The sequence below is a fragment of the Rutilus rutilus genome, assembly GCF_951802725.1.
Source record: "Rutilus rutilus genome assembly, chromosome: 23".
NCBI lineage: Eukaryota > Metazoa > Chordata > Actinopteri > Cypriniformes > Leuciscidae > Rutilus > Rutilus rutilus.
Window position 1 is genome coordinate 17,213,928 of NC_140233.1, and position 12,367 is coordinate 17,226,294.

The 12,367-nt window shown below is 36.9% G+C and overlaps 1 protein-coding gene across 3 annotated transcripts in view; it reads right to left on the reverse strand.

The window, feature by feature from the left end:
- The window catches only part of cib2 (calcium and integrin binding family member 2), a 29,307-nt gene that overhangs the window by 10,290 nt on the left and 6,650 nt on the right, over window positions 1–12,367 (reverse strand). The gene's annotated exons all lie outside the window — the stretch shown is intronic.

Below are 12,367 nucleotides of genomic sequence, written 5' to 3' on the forward strand. Positions count from 1 at the left end.
AACTCAATTGTTAATCACACTAACCCATCATAATTATGCACTCAGTGTAAGAAGAATTAGCAGTGCTCTTGAATAAGCAGGCAGATTTCACAAGGCTGTTTTGTCTGTTTGTTCCTCACAGAAAGATCTGGAGACTTGCCAGCCAACGGTGAACTGATGACTCATTCTGAGCATGGCAACAAGACAGAGGGAAGCGGACACTGTAATAGGCCTTTGCAGCAGTAAAAAAAAAAAAAACCTGAACATAGATGATAGGACAGCAGGGACACAGGACGATAGAAAGCTGACGAAGCTTTGTGTAAGCAACAATTAAATAAACAATAAACATTATGCACCAATAAGCCTGTATATGTCACAAAAACAAAACAACATGTTTATCATCATTTGTTTGTTGATTACTGAGCAAAACAAAAAGTAAAACAAAACAAAAACAAAGCAGAAACAAAAAACAAAGTAGAATAAAATAACTAAAATAAACAGATAAACAAAAAAATCAAAGCAGACATGAATAAAGCAAAACAAAATAAACAATGAATAATAAACAAACAAAAAAAGGATAAAAGGAAGCTGATATCACATAGTATACAGCAACAAGCAACAAAATCCACTCGGTTCTAAAGAGATAAAGTAAATATAGAAGGCTAGAGAAAGAAAGAAGCACATCTCATGACTGTAAAAAAAAAAAAAAAAGTTTTGTGACTCACCAATATGACACTTTAGATTATGTTTTTCCAACACCAATAAATAACAGGAAATGTTATTAAATAGTATTATACTTCACATGAAACACTACTTTGTAGTAAACTCCAATGAAGTAATTAAGCGTGTCATTAGTAATTGTTCCAGCTTGTAGAAGTCAATAAACACACATTACAATAACTGCTCTGCGGCACATTATATTTATATTATGACATATGATAATATGTTTTCAGACAAAAGTTCTGCTATTAGCAGAGGGTGTGGAAATATTTCTAGTACTGATGATTGCAAATTACATACTCTATCTTGTCCCTGCCGTAGTTACAAGAACAGAGACAAATCTCATGTTCCTCCACAGGCATCCAATCAGGATGCAAGGAAATACAAGCCAATTCATAACGATTGCCGATAACCCTACGCTAACCTTGCATAACAGTGTGGCGGATTGTGCCGGTCTGTGCGGAGAACAGGAGAAACTGAGTGTTTTATGAAGGTGATAAAGTACAAGACTCTATTAGGTTTGCCAGTGATTGTCCATTTTGTTTCTCGTGCTCCACTGGCCCTGTTATCAAAACCAATCTCAGTGTCATTGCAGAGGCACAGTCCATCCACATAAATCAAGATGGGCTGACACATCTTATGCAAGAACTGGAACTACTTATGAAACACCGGATTACAGCTTGAGAAGTGAAAAATAGCATCCCTAAAAGAGCTGTCGGAAGTAAGAGTCCTTATGCAAATTAGGGTAGGTTTGCAAGATGTTTTAAAAACACAAAATGGACTCAGAACACCTTGGCAACCCCATAGCAACACTCTAACACACTCAGAACATCTTGGCAACCAAATAGCATTGACAACCCCACAGCAACTCTCTAACACACTCAGAACACCTTGGCTACCACATAGCAACACTCTGACACTCTGAACACCTTGACAACTGCAGAGCAACACTCTAACATTCAGAACACATTGGCAACTGCATAGCAACATTAACACGCTCAGAACACTTTAGTTACAGCATAGCAACACTCTAACACACTCAGAACACCTTAGTAACAGCATAGCAACACTCTAACACTCAGAAAACATTAGCAACTATATTGCAACACTCTAACACGATCAGAAGTCCCTAACAACTGCATAGCAACACTCTAACACTCAGAACACCTTGGCAACTGCATAGTAAAACCTGAACACTCTCAGAACACCTTGGCAACTGCATAGCAACACTCTAACACACTCAGAACACATTGGCAACTGCATAGCAACACTCTCACAAACTTAGAATATCTTGGAAAATGCATAGCAATGCTCTAAAGCATTCAGAACACCTTGGTAACCCCATAGCAACACTCTAACACACTCAGAACACCTTAGTAACAGCATAGCAACACTCAAACATTCAGAAAACATTAGCAACTGTATTGCAACACTCTAACACAATCAGAACACCCTAACAACTGCATAGCAACACTCTAACACAATCAGATCACCTTGGCAACCACATAGCAACACTCCAACACACTCAGAACATCTTGACAAATGCATTGCAACACTCTAAAGCACTCAGAACACCTTGGTAACCATATTGCAACACTATAAACCACTCAAAACACATTGGCAACTGCATAGCAACACTCTAACAAACCCCTGACACCTTGGCAACTGCATAGCAACACTAACACACTCAGAACATCTTGGTAAATGCATAAAAACATTTTAACACATTCAAGACACCTTGGCAACTGCATAGCAACACTCTAAAATACTCAGAACACATTGTCAACTGCATGGCAATGCCCTATCATTAAACTTATTAAAAAAACAACAACTTGATCCTAGAGAGTTAGTCAATTACAGGCCAATCTCGAATCTACCTTTTCTGTCAAAATGAATAGAAAAGGCAGTATCTTCACAACTATGTTCCTTTTTAGAAAGAAATGGGATCTGGAAGGATTTCCAGTCAAGATTTAGAGTTACAAATGATTTGCTCTTATCATTGATCGTGGTTGTATCTCTCTATTAGTGTTACTGGATCTTAGTGCTGCATTTGATACCATCGACCACAACATTTGAATAGACTCAAAAATTATGTTGGCATTAGTGGAATTGCACTAGCATGGGTCAAATCATACTTATCTGACCGTTACGTTTGTAGCAGTAAATGAAGAGATGTCATATCGATCAAAAGGTCAGTATGGAGTACCACAAGGCTCAGTACTAGGAACGTTGCTGTTCACCCTGTACATGCTACCCTTGGGAGATATCATTAGGAAGCATAGAATTAGTTTTCACTGTTATGCTGATGATACTCAGCTCTATATTTCTCCGTGCCCCGACGAAATGCACCAATTCACAAAATGAATGGAATGCATAGCTGATATAAAAATGTGGATGATTAGTAATTTCCTACTACTTAATTCTGAAAAAACAAACAAACAGAGTTTCTAATTATTGGGCAAAAAACCTCTGCACGTATTAACCCAGAATACTGTCTAACAATTGATGGCTGCTCTGTCAAGTCTTCGTCGTCGGTTAGGAACCTGGGTGTGCCAAATCTTTCATTTGAAAGCCACATTTTTAGCTTCTGTAAAACCGCATTCTTCCATCTTAAAAATATATGTAAATTACGACATATGCTTTCAATGAAAAATGCGGAACAGTTAGTTCATGCGTTCAATGACCATATTAGCCCTGTTCTGTCAACAATGCATTGGCTCCCTATTAAACATTGTATACATTTTAAAATATTGCTGACTACTTACAAAGCACTAAATGGTTTAGCTCCGCAGTACTTGAGCGAGCTCTTAACGCATTATAGTCCTTCACGTCTACTGCAATCTCAAAATTCTGGCCAGTTGATAATACCTAGAATTTCAAAATCAACTGCAGGCGGTAGATCCTTCTCCTATTTAGCACCTAAACTTTGGAAAAGTCTTCCAAACATTGTCCGGGAAGCAGACACACTCTGTCAGTTTAAATCTAGACTACAAATGTAACTCTTGGCATTCATATAGAACATTATACATTTCTATTATTCAAATCAGTTAAATGATTATTAGGCTGCATAGATTAGCATACCTGTCAACATTTGGATACCAAAATACGGGAAATCTGAACGGGGGGGGGATGTTCTTTATATATTTTTTTTATATTTTTTTTATATCATGTTTCTTTATTTATTTTTATCAATTGCAACAATTAACTGCATTAATTAATCACGATTAATTGCCATTAAAAAAAACTTACTTTTTAACATTTTATAATGTAATAATTTCACAATTAATCTCCAAATTAAGGTAGAAAAACATAAAACAGTATATTTTAAATATTTGTCTAACAGGTAGGAAAAATATACAGAAATTGAAGTTATCAAACAGTTTGCACTGCATACAATTTAAATTGTACATAGATTAATCCTTATTAAAGTAAAAAAAGATCTTTAGTCAAGAGCAGTGAGTGCTTTTCTCTGTTACCTTTGTTCTTTGATTAACTTTACTGACAGAAAGCTTTATTGGCTACTGTCTCTTTAAAAACAGCCGCTGACGGATCTCACTCGCGTCTCATTCTCTCACAACTCTTTGCTTTCATTTACGACTTTTTTTAAAACTAATTTAAGACTGCTCAGACTGCTCTTATGAGGATACTCGACAAAACGGACATTTTGACATAATTGCGTGTGTTAATGCCATCTCTCTCATGTTCGTCCATCCTCGGATGCTGCTGTTCTTCTTCGCGCGATTTTTTCCCCCTAACTACTTCAGTGGAAATCCCGCCCTGCAGCCGATTCTAAAGATTTTATTGGTCATGTGAATCACAGTACTGATTGCCTACACCAAACACTGATCCCTAAACCTACCCGTCATTGTAACCTTAACCAATGAAATTAGCTGCAGGGCGGGATTTTCGCTTAACTGGTTTGCGCCCATTGGGATTAAAAAAAAAAAAAAAATTATAGAAAGATTAAAAATACGGGAGAAATACGGGAAAATATTTAAACGGGATGATAGCGGGATAGCAATGTAAAATACGGGAGAATCCCGGGAAAAACGGGAGGGTTGACAGGTATGTAGATTAGGTCAGCCGGAACCGGGGACACTTCCTATTCACCTTATTCCGCCCCGCCCACTTTTACTTCTGTCCAGTACTTCCGTTGTAAACCAACTTCCGGTTTAGCGGACCCTCATTCAATTTCGAGGAGAACTGCAGAGAAGTCTCACTGATAAAATGTCACATAAGATAAGCTAATTTGTGTCAAATGTGCTATGTATGTGTGTACCAACAGCACAGCAATGCACTGTTTCTCGGGGTAATTTTTAAACGACTTTTAGGTGTTTATATGACCCGTCTGCCTGTCTGATCGCAGCCCGGCCGATGTGTAGTGTTTAGCCTACATTAGCCACAAACATCTAATGTTGTAATGGTCTCACTACAGGACACATACACATGCTATACCTTGTTTGAAAGCTATGGTCCTCTAGAATTCAGTCGCTGGATTTATTTTACAGCCATTACTTGTGTTAGAGCTCAAACCATAAGAAATTGCAGCTAGCAGTTAGCTAAGCTAACGTTACCCTCTTGTTCATCTAGTTGAGGCTCTACTTTCTTTCTACACCAGTTCGTGGCTATTTTTTTCTCATCTGTTGGCTATACACTGCAAATGTATCTGGTGATTAAGCAAACAAACTGTGGTGTAATAATGTTTCAAACTTTACATGTAGTAGTGTTTGTGCACATCTTCATAACTAAGTAATAGCTATTAGAAAGACACAGCTATTAAATAATTTGATTGTGGCATTGTTTCAAAAGCTTCAAGTGAAATGTACTTTAGTACGTTGCAGCAGTTGTTAATAACCATAGGCCAACGCATTTGGCTATAATATTATAGTCTATCTACTGTATATCAAGACAGATAACAGATTGGACCAGGGCAAACAAAGCGCTAAGTAGCTAAAACAGGAAGTGAGATTACGCGGATGGCGCCATCCAGTGCTACTTCCGGAATAAGGTGAATAACACCTGATGTACTCGTTACATCATAAGAAGAATGGCATCTACACTAATGTTAGTCTTTCTGTTTATTCCAAGGTTTACTGAAGTCAGCCGGATCCGGGCCATATCCAGATTAGATGGTGGACCTGCGCCTGGACCCATCCACAACGCATCCCTGAAGTGCCAACATCATCAGCCTTGGTTTCTCCCAAGGTTTTTTCTCCATTCTGTCACCTGATGGAGTTTTGGTTCCTTGCCATTGTTGCCTTGGCTTGCTTAGTTGGGGACATTTAATATTCAACAATATTACTGATCTGCCTTACTTAAGGTGGACGATGACGCAATTTTCTTCTAGAAACAAACTTTGTTGTATTTTTTTCATGTTATCACTGTGAAGCTGCTTTGATACAATCTGTATTGTAAAAAGCGCTATATAAATAAAGGTGACTAGCAACCACTCACAACACCCTAGCTGTTTTACAAGTAAGCACTACACAAATTAACACCAATAATCTATTTCAGATAAAGTATGCATTGTCAGAGAGACACAGATCAGACCGCATCAATATTTTATTTGACTTTAGCAGCAGTAGCTCTAGCATGGTATTATTATCCAGAGCTCCAGGTATTAAACAAGATCAAGCTAATTTTTTATGTGGAATATGTTGCCGTTTATTCAAAGCACCCTGGTGCATTACAGCACCCAGCGAATGGGTATTGAAAGCAGAGTGTTACAAAGCACTCTGGGGACAGGAGATAAAAGCCAGTAATGGTTCATTGCTGAAGAATAAGCTGAGCCTATAATGGTCATTAGAGAGTAATGCATTAAACATCTCATTAACCCCTTTCATGGAGGCAGCCTCTATGTTACACTTTAGCACAGTTAATAAACACATAGATTTTTTTAACCCACCACATGAAACACATACATGAGAAGTCTTTACAGATACGCCGCATCTTTTATCGAGAAATTTCATTGTGGTTTCTCTGATTGCAGTTTAGAAAGGTAACAACTTGTGAACAACTCAACTATGTGTGATAGTGATAAGGTCACTTGATATGTTGTTATGACAGGAATATGTTTCTTTGCTAAGGGAACCTACACACCATGGTGAGGCTTATTCACTGTCACAGGAAAGTCCATGAGCCATCATGAGTCACCAGGAGACTGTAGGATGGGTTTCATTATGATAACTGAGGCCTTTCATTACGGTCTCTCTCATTAGATGGGTATAACAGCCACAAAAACAAAATTAATCCAAACCAGTACAGATCAACATGAAGATCTTCACCAGCTGCTCATGTGATCTCAGCAAAATGTCTTTGGAGAAGAAATTCTGGGTGATATAATATAAATAACTTTCCATTAATAGGGTACAATAGGGTCTGAAACTCTTAAGTTGAGACTTTTTTCACATTTCTTATGCTAATGATCCGACAAATGATGGGTTTAACATTCAGAAAATGTTGATCATCAGTCTAAAGAGGTCAAATTAAACATGAACTGTTTTTGCAAGTTTTGTAACATTGTTTTCTAAAATTATGTCTAAATACAACTTAAAACCATCACTGTATTATTTTTTAGCAGTAAGCATTATATAAACAATTAGATACTAGTAAATGCCACTCAGTACAATGTTACACGCAACATTTTGGTGAAGTGTTTGGTAAATAAATAAATAAATAAATAATAAATTAAATTAGTAATTAGAAATATTAGACATAATTAATTCAATCAATACATAAAAACAGACTGTGCCAAGAGTATGACAACATTGTATGATTTTCAATGTTGAATACAGTTGAGAAGATCGGAGGCTCTTTATGCTTTTTCAGATAAAAAATCTGCAAGAATTGTCTGCAAAGTATTAAAGATTAAAGTGCACATAAATGGAGTCTCCCATTAGAAAGAACCGGTTCGGAACTTCCTGAAATGAGTTGTCAGTAATCCCAGTCTTACTTCCTCCTCGCAACAACGTAGGTCTGTAACAATTTGCATAATGCATGGTCTATGGTCTTCATTGGCTGCCTGTGAACAATGTCTACTTTGACCCTCAAACACTGTAGCTGTAGCTGAGACTGGAAGAGTTTGGTGCATGTTGTCGACATGTTGAGAAGACACTGTTTTCTGTGCTGCAAAAGCAAATCCACTTTGCATTCACTTCCAAAGGATGAGGACTCAGGCTAGATTTAATACGTTAAAACCGATGCCATTGTTACTGTTTGTATCACTGTGTATCAAGTGCTGTGGAAGATCCGGAGCTGAAATTCAGAAATGGTAATGGACATTTAATTTCTGACACGCACTGTAGGTGGTAGACCAGTTACAACAGACTCGGCCATCTGACCAATCAGAGCAGAGTAGACCAATCACAACAGACTCAGCCATCTGACCAATCAGAGCAGAGTAGACCAATCAGACCAGACTGGGCCATCTGACCAATCAGAGCAGAGTAGACCAATCACAACAGACTCAGCCATCTGACCAATCAGAGCAGAGTAGACCAATCAGACCAGACTGGGCCATCTGACCAATCAGAGCACAGTAGACCAATCATAACAGACTCAGCCATATGACCAATCAGAGCAGAGTAGACCAATCAGATCAGACCAAACTGGGCCATCTGACCAATCAGAGCACAGTAGACCAATCACAACAGACTGGGCCATCTGACCAATCAGAGCAATGTGCACATTTTTAAAGACTGCATTATAGAAGAACATCCCCATAAATGTCTAACAGAATCGTAATAAAATCTCATTTAACTGTCACTTTGTCCCCAACCAGGGACTCGGACGGACATGGCCAAGAAAACAGCAGTAAATCATCTGTGCATGATGCAGCGCAGCATCCTGAATCATATCATATTATCCGTTCAAGCTTTACACACCAGGGCAAACATCAACCAATCTATCAATCACACATAATGCCCAGAAAAGGCCATTGGATTGAACATAATACACTCTCAGTTGAAGTGAGAGCGATGTGTAGCCTGATTGTTTGGCGAAAGATGGTGATGATATTGGAATAGAAGGTCGATTGCATTGGGTATTGAAAGCTTTGAACATCTAGAGACACTACTAGGACATTGTGGCTGGGACAAGTGGCATTGAGTTGCTGATGATTAAAGATCAATCATATTTCCCATAATCAATATGTCATGGCAAGTAATTTACATAAAAACAATGATTCTTTCGTACCAGCTCCATAAAATCTAAAAGCTGAGTCACTGAGAGAACGGCAAAGCAAAGTAGACAGATACCTACTGCATTTCCTACACAGAAACTGACATGGAAATGTTCTGGCCATGAGTCAGACTTGGGGAAGTACACTAGCTACTGCTCAGCCAATCAGAGTCTGTTTGTTGGGCCTCTGTATTACCGTAATTGGGTCATTTGACTGTAAACTGACACTGTGCCTCTTTCTCCTGTATCTGCTTTTAATTTCTTAAAGTAGACACTTGATCTTCAAACGACAGCGATTAACAGCATATCCTGAAACCCGAGAGCAATATGTCAATCCTATTAGACCAGAAAGCATGCAATTTGTTTTATTTATACCTAATGCACAGAGGGAATGGACAGCCAGGTCGAATAACAACATAAGGCTTTATTTCTTTATGTTATCTTGAATAGGAATCTACAAAGGAATGAACCAGACCTGAAGTGTCACTTTGCAAGTCTGTGCCTAATCAAGAGATTGGGTTCCAGGTCTTTCGTAAGGGTTGAAAAGCGATCCTACGCCGTGAGAGAAACACAGGTAACAGCGTTTGGAAACCATTGGAAAACCATTCTAGAAGCATCTTACGAACACAAAGTTTGTTACAATTTTAATTACAAAACGTTTGTCGTTCTCAAAACAATAAGAACCAGTTATGACAATGCAAATCTTGTTAGCGTTTACAGGTATTTCAAGACACTTTCATGACAATTCATAGCTATTTTACTGGTGATTTTTGAGATTTTGTATGGATTTGTACAATCTCATTCATACTTTTTCATACAATTTAGGTGTGGGTTTGGGTATTCATACATTCCTACAATTGGATAGACATTGTAGCATACAATATATAAGTATACACAATATCTCAGCATAAACTCTTTCACATTTGAACTTTCAATATGGCTTCATAAGTAGTTTGTTTGAGTAGTAGTTAATTTTTTACAAAATGGCAAATTCAAAAATAATTCATATAGTATGTATGTATAGTAAAATGTATGACCCAAACCTAAACTTAACCATGATTGAAATAGAAAAAAATATACAAAGTGGAACGTTTTTGTATGATCCAAGGGGTACATTACCTTATGATTTTATATTCATTATCTCGTACAAATGAATAAAAAACAACTTTGCCATTCTTAGAATATTTAATTCATAGATTGGTTGATTTTATTATATTTATGATACATGTAATTAAATGTTTAACTCAAACACAGTTTACACATTTACTTAATTTGACATTGTAACGATTAAATCTGAAAAGTTTCTTCATTAACTGATAAATGAGAGTCCCGCAATGGGATTGTATCTCGTAACTCGATCACATGCAGTGGTATTGTTGCACACATTTAATAAATTTCAGTTACAATCAAAGATCTGTACATCTATAAAGTTTATGTTTACATTGTAGATTCTGTTAATATGTTGTTATTCTTGTCTATACAAACATACAAAAATGCACATGTAATGTATGTGTAAACTTTATAAAAATGCAGCTATAAAAATGAATTAGATCACCCTGGTTATAACGCACTGAAGCAGCACTGAGATGCAAGATAAAAGCTACATTGTAAAAGGATTCTTGGTAGCTGTAACTAATGGCTGGTCTGCTTAAGCTGAGCTGTAAAATACGGCTGAGTCAATAACTGTGACTGAGCCTATTTGTGTTTACAGAGCTACTAGAGCAAAAAGAAATTGCTGTGGTGTGCCAAAAAAAAAAAAGTGAGATTGCTCTGGGAAATCCCAATTTTGGGCTTAAAAAAAATATTTAATAAAAAGGGTGTTTCACGCCCGCCCACATGTGGAAATCGAATATTCAAGCCGTTTTTCCATTTTCTACTCCTGAACCTAAAAACACAAAATCAAGCCGAATTCTTGCTTTTTCGAAAAAATTTAAAATGAATAAATGCGCCGGTTTCTCATTTTTCTACTTTAAATATTAAATTGAAAAATGAATGAATGCAACGTACACGGGCCAAATTTAAAGTCCCGACTGAAATGCATTTTCTACACTAAAAACAATTTCAACCTCCTGAAGCCATTCACACAGAACAGGTTTTGTTGAATGGCGCAACATACAAGTTCAATTTCTTTTAACTTGAGCACCACATTTTAAGAACACTGTATCAAGTGGTCAAAACACGTCTGTCTATCGCATGTTTACATTGAAAAACAATGGGAAAGAAGCGCAGTGAAAGGCAAAAATGTGTTCTGTGTGAACGGCCCCTAATAGTAAATCAGATCAAGCTACTGTCGCCTCAATTTATCACCAATAATTTAATTAGATGCAAGATACAGCAGTCATTGTGACATAAAACCTGCCTTATAAACAACACAATTAGACTATTTAATATTAAAAGTTGAAAAATGTCATATTACTAGTTATATATTATACTATTAATATATCATATTTGATTGATCTACTACATTTACAACTTCACTGCAGCTGTGCAATGAAGCATTTTAATCTACTGTTTAATCACTCAATTATCCTGTTGCCATTGTTTATATCTGCTACACTTTTTTTATTTATAAAACTAACAGAACTTACCAGCTATGTAGAGAAAATTCTCATTTTGGAGGGCAGCCACATGGTCTAATTGAGGCTGACAGAGAAACTGAGTGATGAACTCTAGTTTTGGCTTGGAGCTCATGCTGATTAAAACCAACAAGCCTTTCTGATTGAAAGCCGATTAGTACAGCTACACTGAACACTGCTGCATTGGGCCAAAAGTACAGCGTTATATATGTATATACCAATGGCTTACAACCAGGGCAATGTCATATTTGTGGCTAAAGACAATTACACGCTTTGCTGCTTGCTGCATGCCCAGTCAGGGAGAGATTCTGATAGAGCCACAAAAAAAAGCAAGAAAGAAATCACATTCTTGCAGACAGAGCGAGACTATAAATCTCAATTGAATAGGATGTAATCTCACTCTCTGTTTACCAGGACAAATGTTTCTCGCTTAAGAACATTGGCTTCTAATTCAAAGAATGCTTTCCAAAAACGATTCCTTTGAGGAAAAAAGTTGGCTATATACCTACGTTTTACTCAAGTACTGAAAATTAGTGATAACAAGTTCATATTGTTAGCTTAGCTACATGCTAATGTCAAACAGCTGAAATCAATCGTGAGATGTATGTTGTCCAGAGTGGCATGGCTAGGTTTTCTTGGCCGTCTGACTTAAAACACATTGACTAAAAATATAGCTAGCTATACGATAGATATTTTATTCAATTCTGAAAAGTATCACTAAAAAGTAATCTCCTTAAAAATGTACTATTTTAACGTATAGGTAACTCAGCGTTAGCTTAGAGATGCCTAGGTTGAGAAAAAATGTGCCTATAATTATATTTCAATAAATACTGAAAAGTAGCATTGAAAAAGGTTAATCTAACTAAAAAAAATGCTATTTTACCCAATAACAGTGTACTATGTATTTTTTTATG